This window comes from Lactuca sativa, chromosome 4 (assembly GCF_002870075.4).
Source record: "Lactuca sativa cultivar Salinas chromosome 4, Lsat_Salinas_v11, whole genome shotgun sequence".
In the NCBI taxonomy this organism is placed as follows: Eukaryota; Viridiplantae; Streptophyta; class Magnoliopsida; order Asterales; family Asteraceae; genus Lactuca; species Lactuca sativa.
The window spans coordinates 319,328,822-319,347,735 of NC_056626.2; the positions used below are offsets into that span (position 1 = coordinate 319,328,822).

Consider the following 18,914-nt stretch of genomic DNA (forward strand, 5'->3'; position numbering starts at 1 on the left):
TAAGAGAGAAATGATTTTATAAATTGTGAAAAATAAATTTTAAAAATTTTCGGTGTTACAAGTTGGTATCAGAGCCTTGGTTTGAGGGATTCGAGTACACCTTCGGGCGTATTTGAACTCAAACTGAGGATTTGAGATGTATTTTCAAAAAGAGTAAAAGATTTTCGAAGAAACGCAGAGCAAGAGATGTGTGTACGATCAGTCAGCGCCCGAACGGTGATTTCCCAAAATACCTTTTTATATTATGTGATATATCCGCATGCTAGAGTAGGCTAGGTATTGCTATTAGGACTAGAGTGGCCTGATGTGTGATGCCTTAGCCTAGGGAGAGGTGAGCTGCTATGAGATGCTTGAGAGTGAGTAGGTAGCAGCAAGGGACTTATGAGAGATCTATTAGAGAGTAGTCTATGCATGATAAAGTACTTGAGACCTGGGATCCAAAGAGAAGGACTTGGAGTGTATTCTGGTGCGGTGCGGACAGTAGTATTGGGCCCGTACTACTGGAAGCACCGGAGCAGTGTGCAGCCTAAGTCAGAATCTTTGGAATGCCAAGAATCAAGGAGAAAAGAGTTGTCGAGTGTGAGCATACTCGTGTGGATTCTAATCTATCGTATGTTGTATTTCAAAGGTAGATCATGGTGAGGACACGTTTGATGCCCGAGAGCAGTGGTACCAGTGAGGAGGAGATCCGCCGGATCATTCAGGAGGAGGTGGCTGCGGCCATCAGGGCAGAGATACCAGAGATGTTTGGGTCTATAAAGACCACCTTGATTGAGACGTTTGATGAGCGCTATGCCGCTCTTTCTGAGGCTGCTGCTGCAGCGGCTACCGCAGCGATTGCTGCTGCGAGGCCGCAGGGTGGGGATGCGTTGCTGTTCCGTGAGTTCAGCAACACGAAACCACCGGAGTTTGATGGTACTCAGGATCCGGTGGCAGCTATGAGGTGGATATCTGATATTGAGGGGTGTTTCTTCACTTGCTCGTCTCCTGAGCATTTGAAGGTACGGTTCGCGCTGAACCAGCTTCGCTTGGGAGCGAAGGACTGGTGGAAGTTTGTGACGGCGCATTATTCGCCTGCTGAGCTTTCTGCGGTGACCTGGGAGAGGTTCACCACTATGTTTCGGGATGAGTACGTTCCCCAGGTGGAGAGGGAGCGTTTAGCACAGGAGTTTCTGACCCTCAAGCAGGGTACTGAGTCTGTCACAGCGATCACGAGGATGTTCCACGAGAGGGCGATGTTCTGCCCTGAGCACGTGTCCACTGAGCAGGCACGTATGAGCCGCTACTTGAGCATCTTGAGGAGGGATATTCGGGAGTTCGCTGCGAACTCCTCGTACCGGACATTTGCCGAGCTTCAGGCAAATGCCCGGAAGAGGGAGATTGAGCTTGAGACTCAGGCCAGGGAGGAGGCGGAGTCTCAGGGGAGGGATCGGCGACCGGCATTGTCGCAGCCGGCCGCCAAGCGGGCCAAGCCTGCTGATCCCCGACCAAGGAGCCTGAAGGGCCGCACTTGCGGAAAGTGCGGCAAGGGTCATGACGGAGTCTGCCGAGCAGGGTCTTGCTACAAATGTGGCAAGGAGGGGCACATGGCCAAGGACTGCCCCAAGGGGTTTGCAGTGTGCTTTCACTGCAACCAGACTGGACACCGGAAGGCCGAGTGTCCGCAGTTGCGCGGAGCATCTCAGGGGTCTGCTCCTGCCGCCACCAGAGTTACAGAGAGTCGGCCTGTGAAGGCCGAGACGCCGAGAGCTCGAGGGAGAGCTTTCCAGTTGACTGCGGAGGAGGTCCGCGCCGCGCCCGATGTTGTGGCTGGTATGTTTCCTTCGTGTATTTATTTCGATATATGATGATATGCTTATATTATGTTGTGTGTAGGTACTTTTCTTGTGAATTCCGTACCTGCTTTAGTGTTATTTGACTCGGGTGCGAGTCGGTCTTTTGTATCTTTGGCCTTTAGCCAGCATATCAGTGTTAGTCGTGAGGCACTGAGTCAGCCTCTGAGAGTCTCCATAGCTGATAATAGAGTGATTTGTGCCACAGAGGTTTTCCGGGGATGTGTGTTAGAGATCTTCGGGATTGAGTTTCCGATTGATCTGATTCCTATTGCGATGGGTGATGTTTGTGTCGTTGTGGGCATGGACTGGTTGAGTCGATTCGGCGCGATTATCGACTGTGAGCGTCAGCTGGTGACTATACGAGACCCTAGTGGGGGAGTTCTTTCGGTGTACGGTGAGGGTACACGTTCGGGATCAGCCTTTTGTTCGGCCGCTAGGGCGAGGCAGTGTCTACAGCAGGGCTGTAAGGGTTTTGTGGCGTATGTGATGGATACGCGGGCGACTTCCGAGAGACCGAGTTCAGTCGGGGAGGTACCGGTGGTGTGTGAGTTTCCAGATGTCTTTCCCGAGGAGCTACCGGGAGTACCTCCTGTGAGGCAAGTAGAGTTTGGTATTGATTTAGTTCCGGGGGCTGCGCCTATAGCTAAGGTGCCTTATCGTCTTGCACCTCCAGAGATGCAAGAGTTATCCTCGCAGCTTCAGGAGTTGCTGGGGAAGGGATTTATTCGGCCGAGCAGCTCGCCGTGGGGAGCACCTATTCTGTTTGTCAAGAAGAAGGATGGTTCACACCGGATGTGTATCTACCCTTGGCAGAGTTTTCCTACAACAACAGCCATCATTCGAGCATTGGTATGCCACCCTTTGAGCTGTTGTATGGTAGGAGGTGTCGGACCCCCATTTGCTGGGGAGAGGTCGGACAGAGAGTGATGGGCAGTACCGAGATCGTGCTTCAGACGACAGAGCAGATTCATCAGGTCAGACAAAGGTTGTTGACCGCCCAGAGTCGACAGAAGAGTTATGCAGACAGACGCCGGTCCGAGCTTGAGTTTCAGGTCGGTGACTTCGTTCTCCTAAAGGTCTCTCCTTGGAAAGGGGTGATTCGATTCAGGAAGAGGGGCAAGTTGGGGCCCCGGTATATTGGGCCATTTCGCGTGATCGCGAGGGTAGGCCGGGTAGCCTATCGTTTGGAATTGCCAGCAGAGTTGGGGCAAATCCACGACACTTTCCATGTGTCGCAATTGAGGAAATGTATTGCCGATGAGTCGGCAGTAGTTCCATTAGAGGATATTCAGGTGGATGCGAGCCTGAATTACGCCGAGAGACCAGTAGCCATCAGAGATCGGAAGATCAAGGTTCTGAGGAACAAGGAGGTACCTTTGGTGTTGGTTCAGTGGCAACACCGGAAGGGATCAGAGATGACCTGGGAGCCGGAGCGCGAGATGCGGGCTCAGCATCCGGAGCTATTTTAGAGCGAGACTTCGAGGGCGAAGTCTAATCCTAGTGGGGGAGAATTGTAACAGCCCGGATCTCCAGGTATTTTATTGTTTTAATATTTTGAGTTTTGAGAAGGGACTCGGCGAGTTGGAGCTCAGACTCGCCGAGTAGGGTCGCGATTCTGGACGCGGGATTCGTTCGGACTCGGCGAGTCCAGAATATGGACTCGGCGAGTCCACGCTGTTTAATGAAACCCTAATTTCTCGGGTTTGGGACCTATTTAAATGGCCTTATGGCCGTCATTTGCATCCATCATTCCATAGAGAGAAACCCTAAAAGTGCTTTAGCGATTTGTGAGTGAAAGGAGGCAATTCTTGACATTTGTGTGTTGTTTAGCAAAGAAGAAGGAGGCTCTAGCCAAGAGGAGGCAAGGGGGACTGCTATTTGGTGGATTGGAAGCTTGACCCTTCAATCTAAAGGTATAATTTCGACTCATCTCCTGTTTTGTGAAGTATAGCCGATTTTAGGGTTTCTTGTGGCCTTGTTGAGTTGATTTGATGGCCAAATAGTCCCATGCTAGTGATGAGACTTCGGATCTGGATCCATAGAGGTCCAGAGAGCCTCATCCTTCAAGCTTTATAGAGAGCAATGGAGGTCATGACCTTGTATAGTGAGATTTGTTGAAGATTCTTCATAATTAGTCATATAAAGGTTGTTCATGCATCAAGACTGGGACTTTACGTGATGAATCAGTCTAGGAGGGCCAGATCTATGAATTGTTGGAGTAGATCTGACCTTAGAAGCAAGTTTGAGTGATTGCATGGAATGGACTCGCCGAGTCCGATGAGCAGACTCGGCGAGTAGCTTGAAGATTGCCTTGGACCGGCCAGTGAGTGGTCCAGACGAGTCAGGAGTTGACCCAGTGAGTCAGGGCGAGTTGGAGAGGATTGCCATGAGGTCTGAGTCGAGCTGGGACTCGCCGAGTCGTTCTTGAGACTCGGCGAGTTGAGTCGGGGTGGCCCCGCGATTCTTCCAGGTGGAACTCGTCGAGTCAAGGGGGAGTACTCGACGTGTAGAAAGGGAATCCTAGAGAGTGGTGAGAACGTCTAGACTCGCCGAGTTGCCGTGTGCACTCGCCGAGTCCGGTCAAAGTTGACCGTTGACCGTTGACCGTTGACCTGTGTTGACTTCTTAGGGGTAGTCAACTTTAGAGATAAAAAGTGTTAATTAGAGCCTTGTGATGTTATAGGAGGATTAGAGCTCGGAGGATCGAGTACGAGAGATTTCCAGGGATCGTGAGAAACTGAGACACGCGAGGTGAGTCTTCTCACTATACTTTACTTTGAGTAGGTAACCAGAGTCATGTGATAGAGTATGTGTATGTAATGTGTATGCTATGTGTTGTACTGCATGATGTCTATGTGATTTATGTTGTGCATGCTTATAGAGTTGGAACCGGAAGGTTCCTAGAGCCAGAACCTGAGGGTTCACAGGGTTTGGGTGCACGGACCCATAGAGTTATAGCCTCGAGTGGCTATTATGTGTTTATGAGTGGTATTAGCCTCGAGTGGCTATTATGTGTTTATGAGTGGTATTTTGGGGAACTCACTAAGCTTCGTGCTTACAGTGTTAGTGTTGTTGTTTCAGGTACTAGCGATGACCGTGGGAAGGCGCCGACTTGATCTGTACACACGTAGAGGAATTTGATATCATTATGTGATCTTGGGATTTGTATGATACATATTGAAATTTGAAATTTGATGTTTATTGAAATTAAGAGAGAAATGATTTTATAAATTGTGAAAAATAAATTTTAAAAATTTTCGGTGTTACAAACTATAAGTGGGTTAGATCTGATCCCACATCGGCTGGGAAGGAGAACTAAGCATTCCTTATAAGGGGTGTGGATACCTTCCCTATCACAACGCGTTTTAAAGCCGTGAGGGCAGCAGATCCCATTAGAACTCTGCAGTTAAGCGTGCTCGGGCGGGAGTAGTACCAGGATGGGTGACCCCCTGGGAAGTCCTCGTGCCGAGTGGCCCAAAGCGGACAATATTGTGATACGTGCCAGAGAGGGATGTTACAAATGGTATCAGAGCTAGGGCACGGGTCGATGTGTTCGACAGGGACGTCGAACCCTATAATGGGGGGTGAAAGTGGGTTAGATCTGATCCCACATCGGCTGGGAAGGAGAACTAAGCATTCCTTATAAGGGGTGTGGATACCTTCCCTATCACAACGCGTTTTAAAGCCGTGAGGGCAGCAGATCCCATTAGAACTCTGCAGTTAAGCGTGCTCGGGCGGGAGTAGTACCAGGATGGGTGACCCCCTGGGAAGTCCTCGTGCCGAGTGGCCCAAAGCGGACAATATTGTGATACGTGCCAGAGGGGGATGTTACAGAATCAATTAACGATTTCTTAAGAACAGCTTGATCATAATCGATTTTGTGATTTGTCCAAACTAAATAAAATCGATTCACAAGACTAACTCAACAAGGACTGCTAAACGACGATGCAGAAATATTAAAGCGAAATCAAATCCTCAAGAACAATTGATTAACAACGAGATATGTTAACTTAGAGAACAACTGAGAGATGCGGTGAGTGTGACGAAAAGAAAAACAAGACCAACGACTGATTTTGGGCTCACACTTATACAATATTTGATCCAATGAATTACGGGCTCAAATAATATTCATTAACAGTAATAAGTTCTTTTGGATTTTAAACAAATGAACGTGTTGGGCTCTTAATCATCATGAAGTGGATTTCGAAATTTGGATAGAAAATGAATTTTGATCTAAATTAAGGAAATGATTGAATCAAGATGAATTTTTGGGCTTAAATCTCGATTCAAACAAACAATTGTTATTTGAAAATCGAATCGAACAAACAAATATGATTAGATCGGGATTTGATCAACAAAAAATTTATTGGATCATAACAAATGGGTTTTTCAAGAAAAATTTGATCCAATGAATCAAATGATCACAAATCAAGAACGTAACGCATGATTTCAATGAAATTAAGAGAGATCATAGAGAGAGACTCACCAAAAATGCTTCAATTGTGAGAAAAATTGCCAAACCGAGAATCGTTCTTCAAAAATCACGTTGATCATTGAAGACCCGCTCTGATACCAATTGATGTGATTATAGAACATGGTTTGGCATGCTGAATTAAAGATTGCATAATGAACATGGTGATTTGGGTGTTCAAAGAGATGTATTGATTATGTATTATGTTACAAAAAAGGACATAGATTTAGTCTACATAAATAATACACACTTACACACTCAAGTTTTACACCTCTCAAGCACACCTCTACAAGTGGTATGAACCCACTATATATAGAGGTGTTTACATGTCTCTCTCTCACTCTCACTAACTCATTAGTCATAAGGCTAATGCACCACATGCAAGTGGGTTTACAAAAGTCAAACCATGTATAAAGTCATACATGAAGAACTTTGCACCCCAACACTAATTAACCCTCGTAAGTTTGATTTTGAAGAGATTAAAGACATAGAGTTTGAGTTTGTTAAATCAAGGTATGGATAATCATTTATAACACTTGTGTTAAGAATTTAGGGAAAAGTTAGAAAGATTTGTTGAAAGCCTAGATGAAGAGTTTGAGCTCAACTGATAAAATTAGGATGTTATACGATATATATTAACACTTTATTACAGTTTAGTACCATATTATTGAACCTTGTATGTTAAATTTGATTCATGAGGATTAGGGTTCATGAGTGAAGAAATATGACTTAATGAATTAAGTCTTTAGGTGTTGGATTTCGATGTATGTAATAATATAATAAGTAAATTAAACCTTATATGAGTATTTATTGATTGATATATTTTTGGATTTTATTCATGATGAATAGCTGATATGGTTTCACAAATGAGAATTTATGTTTATGAGTTGAAATGTGTAATTGATGTTGTTAATGATATTTATGAGATAATTATGATTAGGAAATCAAATCGAAGGGTCGAGCAAGGAAGTTCCAAGGTTAGGATATCATCCAAATAAACCATAAGGTACAAGGTGACTAAACTTTGATTTCCTCATATATGATTTAGTGATTCTTGGTATGCTTAATTAGATTTCAAGAATTAATAATTGCAATGTCATGTTTAAAATATATGTGATTTCTAAAACACAATGATTGATTGAGAATGGAAGTCAATACAAGTAAACCCATGAGAGGTGCTTAGGTGGTGTTATGTATGAGAATTTCATTGAGATAATCTTGAAGTAATCTTGATGATATAAAAGATGAGATTGAATGAGATAACAAATTCTTGATATGAGATAGTGTTACTAAATGGGGTTATGAAGAATATATGAGAAATATGTATCATACCCATAAGGGATATATGATTTGTTTGATAAAAAAAGACATGGTGATATTATATATTAAAGACATAGGAAGAAGGTACTCACTAAGATTTACGCTTACCTTTGTTAATTGTTTTATGATTAAAGGTACAAGCATTATGGATAGGGGAAAGAGATGAATGGAGTAACCATAGTATGTTTCTTTTGATAATTAAACTTTGGAATGATTTGTAAAAATTGTAAGCCTAACCTGAAGCTGATCTTGTATAGATATATTTTGATGTAAATGATAATGACTTGTATGATGGCTTATATGAAGTTCATATTTTAAAAAAAAATATAGTGTACTTTATTTTTTTGGGTGTTATAGTACCTCACCTCGGGTGGGATGTGGAACAATATAAGAGAGTGATTTGGGTATATCGATGAAATATCGGTAGCTGGTGTATAGGGGACGCCTCGTTAATATAGTAGGAGTTATTGGGTTTTCAAGAAGATAGCTCGGGTGTTAGGAGTTGTACGGATGTCCATTGTCCCTGTCGACATATTGAAGAAGTGCTTATCAATATTTTGCTTCTTTTGGGAGTGATGAAATTCTTTGTGAAGGGATTAGTTGGTTTTGTACCTAAATGAGTAGGAATGATCTGAGGGAGAATAGTGCCCATAGCCATAACAAGCCTGGTAGTATTACTATATATAGTAGTTTCCTTTTGGGTTACACGTAAGAACAAAATAAAGCATAACTAAAAAGATATTTATTTTGGGGGCTTGTTTTGATAATTGATTAATATATTAATTAATTAATTAGAAAACTCTAGAATGGTTTGATTATTGGATAATTACCAAAAGCCTAGATAATTAGTAATAGATTTTGTAATTATATTTACGGTTTCAAACCACCTGCCTATAAATAAAGGGGTTAAATATCGATTTTGGTTGGATGAAAACTTAGCCTTATTACTACAAAAGTTGGAACCCATGAGAAAACCCTATAAAACTTGACTTCTCGATGCCATGTCACGACACCTATTCTGTCATGACGTGACGATGAGCAAAATCATTGATTTGAGCTTGTATCGTGTTGGTTTCTTCAGATCTGCTACAGTTTTGCATCTTGGTTGCAACTACATGAGAGGAACTCTACATCGGCTTCTCTTGTCTAATAAACCGACTGGTCAAAATAAGAAATCTATTAAGAAGCCAAGGTTAATTTTTCGTTTTATCGAGTTCTCATAAGATGCATAGATTAGTTGAGTTTAGATCCATATGTTTTGAGTGTTAGATCAAATTGTTTATCGTTTCCGCTGCCTTTTGTTTGTTCTAATGAGGCTCGAAATCCATTAGTGGTATCAAAGTGTGGTTCACTCATGTCTATTGTACTTAGACTTTGTCCTTTCAGTATGTTAGGGTTTTTATTTGTAGGATTTCTATTTTAAATCGTTTTAAAAGTCTATAAATTTGACTTGATTGAAATTGAATCTATTTAGTCAAAGAAATATAACATTTTAATCGTTCTGCCTTTTCGCCACAATGTGGTTGGTCCTCCATCACGTTGTGGTAACTACCCAGATCGCGACTGTCTTCGTCACCACATTGTAGTCTGTCAAACACGCAAACCTGAACGGTGGAAACGTTCGGGGGAGGAGGACGTCACGCTCAGTATCATAACCATAGTGAAGAAAGTAAACACAACCATCATAAATATTATTTAAAAGGTTACATCGTTGCAAAAATACGTGTTTCCGAATAAATTACATATGATGTCAAAATAGTTGAAAAGAAATCTGCGCCTTAGCGTCTTGTCTTCAAAAATCTTGTGGTTACCTGAATTACTGAATACCTGAGAATACAAGTTGTTTTTGAAAGAGTATCAACATTAAAGCTGGTGAGTTCATAAACAATTTATGAATGAAAAATGGATGTTGTTCCTTAAATATTGGACAAAATTGCAAGAATGGTCCCTGTGGTATATCGAAAATTGCCATTTTGGGCCAAACAGGTTTGGACTAGCACTAATGGTCCAGAATGTTTCATTTTGTTGCGAGTTTGGTCCATTTTGGTTTGATTTTTTATAAAATGACGATTTTACCCCTTTCTATTTATTTTTTGCTTTTTTTTATTTAATTGTTATCCTAACTAAAAAATAAAAATAAAATAGAAGAAGAGAATCTCTCTCTCTCTCACACTCTCTCTCCATCCCTCCTCACTCTCTCTCTCACTCTCTCTCTCTCTCTCTCTCTCTCTCTCTCCAACTAAGAGAACATCAACACCCTCACTTTTTTCCCCAAGCTTCACTCTCACCGGAAAGATTGAACACCACCAGCAGAAAAGATGAACACTACGAGATTGAATCTTTGGCAGTGAAACCCTAAGCCTAAAAGTTTTAGGCTGCAACACACAGATCGAAGCTAAGGATTGTAACGGAGGCAACCTCTGTAAACCCTAGGGTTTCAAAAAACGAGAATGGTGGCAGCCTCTGAAAACCTCAGGGTCTCATTCTTTCCTTCTTCAAACTCGATTGAAGCTTACTTGAGGGTCGTTTGATGGAGCCAAGAGGATCGAGAAATAGTGGGGACGGTTTGAAACGGTGGTAGGGCTTGAGTTTTGTAAATATGAAGCTTGTCGATTCTCAGGAAGCGGTAGATCTGAAATCGTCGTTTGCAAACCCTCGTTACCCACGAACTCTGGCGGTGCTAGGGCTTGTGTTCTGTTCATGTCGTCGATTTTTAGAAGGCGGCGGTTTTGTTCTAGAGAGAGAAGAATAAGAAGAAGAAAAATGTCGTTTCATATTCGTGAGAGAGAGAGAGAGAGAAAGAGAGAGAGAATCGATTTTTGGGTTTTGTGTGTATGTGTTGAATCTGTTGAAATATCGATGAATGTTTGTGTTGATTTGTTTATTTTTTCTTCAGATTTCATGTGTTTGTGTGTCCATCTGATTTCATGTATGTTTGTTCATCTGTAGTGGTGGCGAACGGTGGTGGTGGCAGACTGTGGTGGTGGTTGCTTGAAAATCCGGCTAGTATTGGTGGTTACCAAAAAATACGACTGGTGTTGGTGGTTGCCGGAAAATCCCCTGTTCTTTGAACTCATATAATGGAGGTGGTAGAAGGGGAAGAGGTGTAGAAGTGGGGGGGGAGAGAGAGAGAGAGAGAGAGAGAGAGAGAGAGAGAGAGAGATTTTATTTTATTTTATTTTTTATTATTTTATTTTTTTAGTTAGAAAAATAATTAAATAAGAAAAAGAAAAAGCAAAAAACAAATGGAAAAGGGCAAATCCATCATTTTTAGATTTTTTAAACTGATTTGGACCAAAACCGCAACAAAATGAAAAGTTTGGGACTATTAGTGCTAATCCAAACCTGTTTGGCCCAAAGTAGCAATTTTGGACATACCACAGGGACCATTCTTACAATTTTGTCTAAAGTTTGTTAGAAGTTTGTTTCCAGAAAATCCAAAATTTTCTAAAAGGTTTATTGTAGTCTTAATTGAACCAAGACTTAGTATATGTAAGTAAATTGTCATACATATGAGTGGTCTTATATTCACATAAAACTCCTTAAATCCCCGTGAACTATGTGTTTTGTTAATTCCCCATGTGAGATGTTATAACCATGCTAAAACTCGAAGACCTCGTACTCAACATTCTTCAAGCGTCGGAATGTTATGACAATTGTCACCCCAGACCTGCCGGTCTAGCTGTTGCAAGCAGCTTAGGTGCGGCTTTGTCAGACCCAATATAGATCTATACACAACTATCATGCTCTCCCTCCAAAAGATTCTGATTATGGCTACAGGACTTTTCTGTGGTACTTAAGAGTACCCCGAAGGTGAATGACTTACAAATTTATTCATTAACAAGTTCACGTTTTTTGTAATGAAATACTCATTAGTAAATCGATTGTATTACCATTTCTTTGTTAAATGAGGTGTTCAACCTATACCTATTATATTTTATAAGTTGTGTATTATGATTTAATGAAAACACTATATGCATGATTTTGTATTTGAATAAAAGCGGAATTGAAACTACTAAGTGTAACTCTTACACACCTTGCTCAGCATGTTACAAGGTGTGAATAACTCTTAAACTTGTGTTTGACAGTTTTACCCTTAACTTTCACTGTTTTAGAATATTTATATAAAAATCATCGTAAGTCAAAAACTGAATCCGTAAACTCGAGGAGTTTGGAAAAAGAGTCTACTATGTTCATCTTCCTATATATTTTGGTGGTCTCAAACCAGTGTGAAAATGTTCATCTTCACAACGTGGTCCGATTTTGTTGCTGCAGTGATAGACAGTTTTGTAAAAATCACCATAAATTGTAGAAACATCGTATAGAGATGTGCAAGTAGTCGTTTTAAAGGTATAAACATGAAATATTTGCATGTTAAGCATTTTTGAAAAATATTAAGTTTATGTTGGGTAAAACAGTTTGTGAATAGGTCACAACTTTTCTGTTGTAAGCTGTCAAGTTAAGTTTCAGATATGTTTTGGTGTTTCAACTTGTATTCCCCCTGAAAACTAAAGAAAACTGGAAAATGTAGGGGTATGAAATCACCTTGAGTGATTTCTTGAAGAATGGAAGGTCGAAGACGAGGAGTATCCAGTCAAGAACACTTGATGAATAGGTGAAGGCTTGGATGATCTTAAGAACGATTTTTGGTGTTAAAATGTGTGTAGATGATTCAAGGATGTTATGAAAACATGGAATAACACTTGAGTGTAGATGAAATACTTACCAAAAAGTGAATTAATACCTCAAGAACGCCTTCAAAAAGTGGCTGGAAGTAGAAAGAAAAAGAGGCTTTCTTGAGGGGCTAAGAAGTGTGTAAAAGTGTGGAAATGATCAAAGTAAATCAAGAGATTTTCCAAGGATTTATTTATATAGATGTGGCTGGAGCAAGTTGTAAGGTTGAAGGGATGTTTACCTTGGTTTGTGTGATGTGGATAGGGTTGGACTAATGAGGATGTGACACATGGAAGGCAAGTGGGCACACTTGACCCACTTGTGGGGTAAAATATCCTTAGATATTTCTATAAATGATATAATGATTTTTAGCCAATACTAGTGTATAGTCTCGCAATGCAAGGTCCATGAACCCCGTTATACCTCGTTTATGACTATTTTAAGTCCCCAAAAGGGTCCATAGTCATGTTTTGATGCGTTTAACTCCTTTTTTTTAGGGTTTTACATTGCTAAACACATAAATTATCCGAGACACTTGGATTCTTGACATACAAATGCACATTTTTATACATAGAATAACTTTTATCATAGAAGTAAAAGTTAAGTTTGACCGGTTTGACTTGTTGACTTGAATTTGACGGTTGTCACATTATCCCCCCGTTAGAAGGAATTTCGTCCCGAAATTTGCATTTTGAGTGGGACATCAAGGGTTGGGGAATAGATGTGGATATTTTTGCTTCATTTGGTCCTCACGTTACCAAGTAAATTCTAGTCCTCGCTTGGTGTTCCAGCAGACCTTTACGATGGGAATGTGGCTTTGTTTCGTCGCTTTGACCTCTCGATCCATGATTTCAATAGGTTCCTCTATGAAGTGGAGGTTCTCATTGATCTCAATTTCTTCCAAAGGAATGACAAGGGTGTCATCAGACAAACATTTCTTCAGGTTCGACACATGAAAGGTAGTATGAATGTGATTAAGTTCCTAGGGTAATCGTAGCTTGTATGCGACCGTGCCAATCCTGGTGAGGATTTCAAATGGTCCGATATACCTTGGATTTAGTTTCCCACGTTTTGCAAAACGTATTAATCCCTTCCAAGGTGATACTTTCAGTAGTACTCGATCCCCAACTTGGAACTCCAAAGGCTTCTATCTCTTATCCACATAGCTCTTTTATCGGTCTTGTGAAGCCTTCATTCGTTCTCGAATTTGGGTGATCTTTTCTATTGTTTCTGTAACACCGTTAAATTTCAAACAATTTTTCATTTTATTTTAATTAAAACATTTCATTTACGAATCATTCCAAAATCATGTATCCAATATTTTCACAAAAACACAATACATAATCCATATCCCAAGATCTCAAAAACATATCATTCGCAAGTGTGTACTGATCATGTCAGCGCTTTCCCGCGATCATCACTGGTACCTGAAAAACATAACACACAAACGATAAGCATAAATGCTTAGTGAGTTCCCCAAAATACCACATACAACACATACACCTTTCCAGGACATAACTCCTTAGGATCTTCCGATCCAAGTGTCTCAGGGGATTTCCATCCCATAACTCTGTTAACCTTCCGGCCCATACTCTGTTGACCTTCCGGCTCATACTCTGTTGACCTTCCGGTCCATATCATCATACTCATATCATAAAAGATCACATATATAACATGCATCACATAAACATCATACACATAAGACCATTCGGTCACACATAATTTCCCCATCAGGTGTGGCATAGTGAGAAGACTCACCTCGCTGATGTTGGATAATCACTCGTGCTCGATTCCCCGACCTATCGTCCTCCTATATCATAATTACATCTCTAATTAATACTTTCCCGACTTATTTTGACTAACACTATCAAGTCAACACTAGTCAACCCTGGTCAACGGTCAACCTTTGACCCGACTCGTCGAGTCTTGTATAGACTCGTCGAGTCTATACGTGAACTCGAGTCCTTTGAATCCTTTCTGACTCACCGAGTCACTCACCCAACTCGGCGAGTCATCCATTGATCCGAGTCATGGGACAACCCGCTCCGACTCGTCGAGTTCATTTCATTAACAACCTCAAACAACCTTCTGAGGTCAGATCTATTCCTCAAATCCCTAGATCTACCCTTCCCAAGCTCAATAATCACGTAAAGTCTCTATCTTGATTCACATGCAACATCTATATGACCATATATCATGATTTAGCCCCAAATACAATAACCCAAGGTCATAACCTCCATTTTTCTTCATAAAGCTTGATGGGTAAGGCTCTCTAGACCTCTATGGATCTAGATCCCAAAGCCTCATCACCAGAAAGGGGCTATTTGGACATCAAATCAAACTAACAAAGGGCCCAAGAAACCCTAAATCCATATATTCATCATAAAACAGAAGAAGAGCCGAATTACTACCTCAAATGCGATAATATTAGCTTCAAATCCACATAATAGCAACCTCCTTTGCTTCCTCCTGACTAGGTACTCCTTCCTTTATCTAAACAATACCACAAAGGTCAAGAATGGCTTCCTTTCTCTCTCAAAACGCTCAAGCACTCTAGGGTTTCTCTCTATGGACTGGTAGCCGCAAATGAAGGCCATAAAGGGCCTTTAAATAGGTCCCAAACCTGAGAAATTAGGGTTTCTTTCATCAGCTCTGACTCGGTGAGTCACTCCCCTGACTCGTCGAGTCCCCTCATTAACCACGTCATCCAGTCGCGACCAGACTCGACGAGTCTAAGCACCAACTCGTCGATTCACCTTACATAATTAAAAAAAATACAACAAAAATCAATATACCTGGGAAACTGGGTGTTACTATTCTCCCCCACTAGAATCATACTTCGCCCTCGAAGTCTCGCTCAGCAAATAACTCTGGATACTGCTCACACATCTTTAACTCTGGCTCCCAAGTCAGCTCGGACCCCTTCCGATGTTGCCATTGGACCTGAACCAATGACACCTCCTTGTTTCTCAAAACCTTGATCCTCCTATCCCGAATCACGATCGGCCTCTCAACATAGTTCAGGCTCGCATCGACCTGAATGTCCTCTAATGGAACCACTGCCGACTCATCGTCAATACACTTCCTCAACTGAGACACGTGGAAGGTCTCATGGATATGACTCAACTCGGCATGTAGATCCAAATGATACGCTACCCTGCCCACCCTGGCGGTCACCCTGAAAGGACCAATATACCGAGGCCCCAACTTGCCTCTCTTCCCGAATCGAATCACAACTTTCCAAGGTGAGACTTTCAGGAGAACGAAATCACCCACCTGAAACTCGAGCTTTGTCCGTCGTCTATCCACATAACTCTTCTGACGGCTCTGGGCTGTCAACAACCTCTGTCCGACCTACTGAATCTGCTCGGTGGTCTGTAGTACTATCTATGTGCTACCCATCACTCGCTGCCCTACTTCTCCTCAACAAATGGGAGTCCGAAACCTCCTCCTGTATAACAACTCAAAAGGAGGCATACCGATGCTCCAATGATGGCTGTTGTTATAGGATGTCCTTAAGAGTCTGAATAGTCCGCTCACTCTGACCATCGGTCTGAGGGTGATAGGTAGTGCTGAAAAGCAATCTCATACCCAACTCCTCATGAAACTTCTTCCACAACCTGGAAGTAAAACGTACATCCCGATCCGACACAATCGAAATCGGAACTCCATGACGAGACACTATCTCCCTCACATACAACTATGCCAACTTCTTCGCAGAAGAGCTCTCACTGATAGAAAGAAAGTGGGCACTCTTCTTCAGTCGATCCACTATCACCCAAATCACATCGACACCCCTTGGGGTTCTGGGTAACTTGGTGATGAAATCCATAGACATTTGTTCCCACTTCCACTGGGGAACCTCAAGTGGCTGCAACTTGTAATGCAGACGCTGGTGCTCAGCCTTAACCTAACGACAGGTCAAGCACCTCTCTACAACCCACGCTACATCCCTCTTCATGCATGGCCACCAATAATCTCTCTTCAGATCCAAATACATCTTGGTGGCCCCGGGATGGAACGAGATCCTCGATCGATGCGCTTCCTCCATCAAGATGCTACGTGCCCCACCAATAAACGACACCCAAATACGACCCTGAAATGTCATAAGCCCTTAGATATCAGTCACAAACTCAGATACTTGCCCAATCACTCGCTCTTTCTTACGGTTCTCCGGCCTCACTGCCTCGGCCTGGGCCTCTCGGATGGCATCGAACATGGGAGTCATCACAGTCATCCTCATATACATACCTCGGATCGGGGCACTGTTTTCCCTCCAACTCAGGGCATCAGCTACCATGTTCGCCTTGCCGGGGTGGTACAGGATCTCACAATCATAATCCTTTACAACATCCAACCATCTCCTCTGCCGCATGTTCAAGTTGGGCTGATCCATCAAATACTTCAATCTCTTGTGGTTCGTGTATATGGTACACTGAACTTCATACAGATAGTGGCGCCAGATCTTAAGGGCGAACACTACTGCCCCCAACTCGAGATCATGAGTGGGGTACCTCACCTCATAAGGCTTCAACTGCCTCGATGCATATGCTATCACATGCCCCCTCTGCATAAGCACGACACCTAACCCAGATATCGATGCATCGTAGTAAACCACAAAATCATCAACTCCCTTTGGAAGGGATAACACCGGGGCTTCGCACAACTTCAGGCGAAGAGTCTCAAACGAGGTCTGCTGCTCTGGACCCCATGAGAAGGCAACACCCTTCCGGGTCAACCTAGTAAGTGGCACTGCAATCTTTGAGAAATCCCGAATGAATCTTCGATAATAACCGGCCAATCCCAGAAAACTCCTGATCTCGGTAGCTGACTTTGGCACCTCCCAACTCATCACTGCCTCAATCTTGGCTGGATCAACCAATATTCCATCCTGATTAACGAGATGCCCTAGGAACTAGACCTCCTGTAACCAGAAATCACACTTGGAGAATTTGGCATAAAGCCTCTCCGATCTCAACACCTCAAGAACTTTTCTTAAGTGTTCCTCATGCTGCTCCCGGGATCTAGAATACACCAGAATATCATCAAAGAACAGAATCACCGATCGATCCAACATCGGCCTACATACTCTGTTCATGAGATCCATGAATGCTGCTGGCGCATTAGTGAGCCCAAAAGGCATGACCACGAACTCATAGTGCCCATAACGCGCCCGGAACGCTGTCTTATGGATATCCTCATCACGCACTCTCATCTGATGATATCCAGACCTCAGATCAATCTTGGAGAACCAAGATGCCCCTATAGTTGATCAAATAAGTCATCAATCCTCAGCAATAGATAACGGTTCTTAACTGTTAACTTGCTCAACTCCCGGTAATCAATACACATCCGGTGTGAACCATCCTTCTTCTTAGCGAAGAGGATTAGCGCTCCCCAAGGAGAGCTGCTCGAATGAATAAACACCTTCCCCAACAGCTCCTGCAGCTCTGAGGATAACTCCTGCATCTCCGGAGGTGCTAGGCGATAAGGCGCCTTAGCGATAGGCGCGGCCCTGGGAATCAAATCGATGCCAAACTCCACCTGCCTCTCGGGAGGCACACCCGGTAACTCCTCGGGATATACGTCCAGGAACTCACGCACTATCAGGACATCACCAAACAAACTTGGTTTCCCTAAGGCCACCCGTGTATCCATCACATAGGCTACGAACCCCTTGCAGCCCTGCTGCAAACTCTGCCTCGCCCTGACAGTCGAACAGAATGCTGACCCACTACGAGTCCCCTCAACATAAGCTGTCAGCACTCCCCCACTAGGATCTCGGATCATCACCAGCTGCTGCTCGCAGTCTATTACTACCCCAAATTTGCTCAACCAATCCATGCCCACGATAACGCATATGTCCCCCATCCTTATCGGGACCAGATCTATCGGAAAACCAACGCCGAAGATGTCAAGTACACACGCCCAAATCACATCTATGGCATAACGTTAAATAACACCAAAGCAGGTACAGAATTCACAAGAAAAGTACCTATGCATTGTTGGGTTTTGAGCAATCTAACACTTCCTAAGTGTGCATGCAACCCTAATAAACCTTGGATCTATGTTTGTCTAAATACATGCAAAAAAATAATTTTCCAAGGTTCATAACCTATCTAACATGGCATGGGGTACTTTTAAACATAAAAGAATTAGATGAGATTACATACCTTTTTAATGAGTTTGATTCTTAAGGAGTTTGAGGGCCAAGCACCAATAGTGTGAATGCCTCTAATGGAATCACAAATCACCACAAACTCTTGGAAAACTTTGAGAGAGTGTATACACACTATAAAATCGGCCACACACAAGCACACACACTAGTGACACTAGTGGCTATTTCATGCAACATAAGCATGCTTATATAGTGCACATGATTAGGGTGAAACCCTAATAACCCATGACCTTTCCTTTTCCAAGGATCCATGGGTTAAAAGCTCCATGGATCATCCATGGACTTCCATACAAGCCTAGCCCATTAACAAATGAGTGTTAGCCCACACCATATAAAACAAATAGCCTAAATCTAATTAGTCTTCCTTCTAATCTCTAAATTAATTCATAATTAATATAAGACTAAGACTAATTAAATAACATGACTTCATATTAAT

At 42.5% G+C, this 18,914-nt stretch overlaps 2 pseudogenes; both read left to right on the forward strand.

The window, feature by feature from the left end:
* The first annotated feature begins 5,191 nt into the window (after positions 1-5,191).
* LOC128134034 (5S ribosomal RNA) lies at positions 5,192-5,309 on the forward strand (annotated as a pseudogene).
* Positions 5,310-5,505: 196 nt separating this feature from the next.
* LOC128134035 (5S ribosomal RNA) lies at positions 5,506-5,623 on the forward strand (annotated as a pseudogene).
* Positions 5,624-18,914: the final 13,291 nt, after the last annotated feature.